Here is a 5,494-nt window from a genome sequence, read left to right as displayed (position 1 = left end):
GATGGAGAGAACTTACTTCTGAAAGTTATCCTCTGATTCATTCTCTCTCTCTCTCTCTCTCTCTCTCTCTCTATCTATCTCTATCTCTCTCTCTCACACACACACACAAATCATACACTCACATGCACATATTATACAAACACACATAATAACAACAACAATAACAACTCAGGATACTGCTTAAAACTACCTTGTGGTAAGGTCTTTTGGCCACGAGCACTCATGTGGAGACACCTGGTCCCACTGTTCAACTCCATTACCCTCCTGTTGTCATGTTAGCTTTAGAAAGTATCCCAAGTTAGTGACTAACTCAGCTTCCTGGTCAGTAACTGAGCTGTGTGCCTACGGCGATGAAGCTGCCAGTTGTCCTTACCTTAGCTCACCCGTCCCCTGTGCCCTGTGCCCTGTGCCCTACCCCAGGCATTCTGCACCGTGCCACCCAACAGAGCTGGATATTCTCTCTGGAGCTTCCTCCATGGGCAGAGAGAAGCAGAGAGATCCTGTTTCACTCAGGGATAGGATTTCTGAATCCCAAGTATCTGCTGACCAGGATCCTCCCTGCTAGTCTTCCTGTGGACCTTGAGAGCAGCACATCCCTTCTGCTATGGCCAGCTGACCCCTGAAGAGCTGCGTAGGCTCACTAGGTCGGAGACACCACTCCTGCTGGTGAGTGCTAACCCATGCTTTCTTCATTGGGCCCTCCTCAGGCTCCCATTGGGATTCTCCTAGAGGTCTGGAGGCATTCTGGGAAAATTCAATTGCATGCATGGCAACAAGTGTCAGTCAGCCAAGCTGGCTCACTTCCCAGCATGCTCTTGGGAAGCTGCATTCTTCTTATGGTCTGCTTTCCCAGCTGTTTAGCTTGAGGTATTCCAAGAACTCCAGCTTCAGTCTGGGTTTTCTCTCTTTGAGAAGAAAGCATAGCTGTTCACCACATCCTCATCCTCTGTGCAATCTTGCTCCAAATATTCTGGAGCCCCCAGAAAACCCTCCATAAGCTTCCTGCTCAGTGCTCCACAGGAAAGTCAACCGAAGAGCAGACCTTGGGAAACTAGAGGCAGGAAGACACTAGCTTTATTGTGTTCTGTCAGACACACAGCAAACCCCTCCTACCACCCCACTTCCACAAGCCCACTCCACTCCCATAGGCAAATGCCTACAATTCTACTATAAGTGCTTTGTTCCCCCGAATGATGCTTTTCTGTCCCAAACAATGAATTATTCAACAAATATTTTCTTTCAGTGGTTCTTCTGTGTTCAACATAACATATTGTTCTAAGGCCTGGGGTTAGGCAAGGATATGAATCTTTCCCCCAGATCTCACTGCAAACATTGTTATTATGCTTGCTTTCCTGATTAGGGGATTTAAAAGGAAAGAGTTGAAATAACTATCCCAAGGTCACGTAGCTTCAGAAATCCTGCAAACAGCTAGCTGTGGTGTCATACACCTGTAATTCCAACACAAGAAAGATGAACCAAGGACATCATGAGCTCCTAGCCAGCCTGGACTACACAGAGAAAACCTGTTTCAAAAACCAAAAACAAAGAAGAGGAGGGGGAAGAGAGAGGAGGAAGAGAAACAATTTTGAAACAGAGCTGTGAGGAAGTTTGGAGGTACTTACAAAAGAGAGACGGTGGCATCTGTCATGTTCTATCCAGTATCAACATGAGGACACAGGGCTTGGTGTTCTGACCCTAAGCCACCTACACAGGGAAATGGGAGCAATGGAGAATGTGTGGGGAGTGACTGCTGCCAGTGACTGCTGGAGCAAGGGTCAAGCTGACTGCTCTCCTCTATCCCTTGATGGATGTCACATGTGTCCACACAGATGGACTTGGTCCCAGGGTCCCACCACAACAGCGGAGACAGAGGCACTTGGAGGATGCTTGCTAGACTAGGAATAACGGGATTCCCCGGAAGACCTTCAGCTTGGATGCCTGGGTCCATTCTAGCTGGAAGAAGGAACTCTCTGGGAGCTGAACAGGGGGTACAGAAAGGTTTAAGGATCCACAACAGACATCTAGATGAGAGGAAATGTCTGAACAGGTCATGGTAAGACAGGTGTCAGGGAGGATCAGGCAGACAGGAGACATCACAAAGACACACCTCAAAGGCTTTGGAAATGGCCGAGTGAGATGGCTGTGAAGAAGGAGGCCTTTACAGAGCAGTGAAAGACTAGGGCATGTCTAGGGAAAATCAGGGTGAGCTCAGCATGGGAGCAAAGGTCAGCCTTAGCAGTATTATCAAAACCAAGCCAACAACTGGGAGAGGTGCACACACCTGTGACCTCACAACTCAGGAAGCAGAGGCAGGAGGATTTCAAGTTTAAGTTTAACCTAGGTACCTGTGTCAAGCTTATGATGATAATGATGGTTATAACAATGATAAAAATTTTATACATACAGCCCAAGGCAGCTAAGCCCAGCCTCTGACATACATCACAACCAACTTTTACATAGTACCTGTCATGGTGTTTAGAGTTTTCCTAAGAGTTCATATGCCCCCATCCTCTGCACCATAGAGAGGAAGAAACAGAGAGGAAGCAGCCTGCACAGGGCCACAGGAAGTGGAGTTTGCCAGCAGCCTCAGCATCCATGCTTGTGACCACATGGCTAAGCAAGGAGCCTCATCGGAGGATAAAGGAAGGAAGGGGTAGGGGCGATCCTAGGTTAATCCATCCATGATGAATGGCAGCACATTGTCAGATCTTAGAAGATGAAAGGGCCTATCCTAAACCTTGGTGTAGGCTTCCGAGAGGCACTGGCAAGTACTAGGCTCAGATTTAAACACCGTCAGGTCCCTGCCTCACCTTCCCTAACCACTCTAGATGAGTAATACCCCCATCTTTAGATAATAGCAGTCTTCCCATGTCAAGTCCACCTGCTGTGTCTGTCAAAAGAAAACAAGAATACAAAAGAAGTTCTTAGGAGCTGTACAAAACAGCATGGAACACAAGAGTGGAAGGGTCGCGGAAGCTGCCGGCTTCTCGTGCCTTGATTCCTCCAGCCTCTTCACGCAGGGACAGATGTAGCAAGACTGAAAGTCTACTTTGACTACCTGTCGTGTCACATGTACTTCGGTCAACACAGATCGGACCTGAGTGGGCAGGCAGGTGTTTCTCTGCCTATTTTAAAAGCAAACAACAAACACGTAGAAACTAAAGAGACTTCCCTGGTGTTACGCAGCTAGTGAGAAGCAGAGGCCACACTGGGGCTCAGAGCCCTGGAGTCCATACCTGCTCTGTTTCCAACTGACAAACTGGCTGTGTGAAATCAGTGGCTGTTGGCAAGGTTAAGCAGGAGTAAAGAGTTAAAAAGTCGTATCCCCAGTAATAGATTTTTCCTAAAAAAACATTCTTTCTTGCATTATTTAGGATTAATTAGAAACAGCTTCACATTTGGGGGCTGGGGGAGAACTTTTACAGGAACATAGGCCCCACCTTACCTACCGTCCTGTTCTACCTGAGGCAGCTAAGTGGGGGTGACCAGCAGGAACATTCAGAGGGGCTCATCTAAATTCCTGACAGGACAAGTAGTAGGACGCAGAATCTGCATGGGAACCTGCTTGAGGACAAGGTGTGCTGCTCTGTAGACCATTCTGCGCTCTGCCTCGCTTCCCTGTAGAGGTGCTCCTGGATCCACACATCCCATGAGCCTGTTTGGGAACAGCCACCATGGGAACTCTGCAGACAGGAAGCCCACAGTTAGTTCAGTTTCACCACTTTGGAACCTGCAAGAAGGCATACAGTATCCAAAAGCAAGGCTTCGCCATATTTCCCCTGGTGTCTAGAAACCTGTCACCATAGAGACAGAGGCACCCTTCTCTCACAGGCAAATAGGGAGGCAACGTGGGCCCTTAATGCACAAAACCAAGAGGTCCAGGGCAAAGAGTCCAAGAGACCTTTTTTCCTGGCTGATTTTTGAAGTAAAATTATTTTCCCCAAGATCAGTAGGTTCTGGTCCCCATGGCTAACAGCAGCTAAATTGTAAGCCTCGCATCGCTCCTGGAATGAATTATTCTGGGATCATTCCTTTCCACATTGTTGCTGCTACTCGGGGTTTAAGTAAAAGAGCTCTTGCCTGCATCTTTCCATCCCTTTAGGAAGATAGCTTTGTCCTTGAGCAGTCCTCACAGGGAGAGAGACACACTGCCCACGCTGTGCCCATCGCCACTCTAACAAGGAAGAGAGCCACGTGACCAGCCATCTGAGCCCCCTCCAGTCCTCTATGCCTTCTTCAATTGCTGCAAGCAACAGAATCTTCTCCTGTTCCGAGAGGCAAAAAGATTAGATTGGAGAAAGGAGCCAGGCACCCCTGGAATAGAAACGTCTGTGCAGTGTGGGTGGTGGTGCAGGAGTCTGCCTTTATGTATCTGCATATTTGCTGAGATGTCTTGGTAACTGTGTGTGTAATATGCATGTATCTGTGAGTACTTGTACAAGAAGTGTGTGTCTATGTGTGGGCATATGTTGTTTCACATGCATGCAAGCACGTGCATGCATGCCTCTCTGTGTGTGTGTGTGTGTGTCTGTGTGTCTGTGTGTCTGTGTGTGTATCACAGTTTCTAGAAAAATTGAATGAATTCACATGAGCATCACCCATGTGGGTCTGCTGTTGTGGAATTAGAGGGTAATAGGAAAAATGTTGAGTTTGGAATTTAAACACCCGTGTGTGAGTCACAGCTTCCTAGCATGGACTAGTCATACACCTTCCTGGACTTCATTGTCTCTCTGTGTTAAATGAAGATAAGGGTCCTTGCCAATGACAGTAGACAGTGCCAGGTTCAAACCCTTTATGGATTTCATATGCATCGTTAATCTGAGGTGAGCAATCACCTCACCCATTGTGCCAGGACAGGAGGAGATAGTCTTACCAGAGCACAAAGGAATAGAGATCGGGCCACAGAAATTGGCCTCTGCTGGCCTTCTTCTCACTGAGCATCACATGCATCTCAGGCAGCCTCTGAGAATGCTCTGCTACTGCACCAAGAAGTGTAGAATATGGTACCAAGAGAGGGGAAGGCGGAAGGACCAATCTCACCCTGACACTATCAGCATCCACAGAGCACCTACATCACATGTGAGGTGCTTCTGTGTGGCATAAGTCCCTCTCCAGCAACTCTTGAAGCAGAAAGCAAGGAAGTCGCCATAATGCTGAGGGACCTTAAGTCAAAGGACCCTCCAGCTTGTCCACAGTCACACAGGTAGCAAATGGGCAGACAATGCAAGATCAAGAGCCACGCGGAAACTGAGAGCTGGCCTTTGTCTCTGCCCCCAGAGCCTGTACCCACAGTCACTCAATGTGGCAGTGTTTGCTGAAGAGAGAAAAGAAAGTGGTAGTCTTGAGAGCTAGCCTGGAGAGGACCACCAAGACTTGGAGCTAGCTGGCCATAAAGGGTAGAAGAGGGAAATCAAACATGAAAGGAGCACGGAGAGGCCAGGAATTGCTTCCAGTGAGACAACAGCGCCCTCTCCTGTCCAGACAGAGCAGCGCC

At 48.2% G+C, this 5,494-nt stretch overlaps 1 protein-coding gene across 1 annotated transcript in view; it reads left to right on the top strand.

Annotated features, from left to right (window-relative positions):
* Window positions 1–643: 643 nt before the first annotated feature.
* Window positions 644–5,494, top strand: part of Kcna10 (potassium voltage-gated channel subfamily A member 10) — a 12,351-nt gene continuing 7,500 nt past the window's right edge. The window contains exon 1 of the mRNA XM_032896666.1: window positions 644–666. The gene's annotated coding sequence lies outside the window, so the exon portion shown is untranslated. The remainder of the gene's footprint in view (window positions 667–5,494) is intronic.

The sequence above is a fragment of the Rattus rattus genome, chromosome 3, assembly GCF_011064425.1.
Source record: "Rattus rattus isolate New Zealand chromosome 3, Rrattus_CSIRO_v1, whole genome shotgun sequence".
Classification (NCBI taxonomy): Eukaryota; Metazoa; Chordata; class Mammalia; order Rodentia; family Muridae; genus Rattus; species Rattus rattus.
Note: the sequence above shows the minus strand (reverse complement) of the source record. Positions and strands in the feature narration are given on the sequence as shown.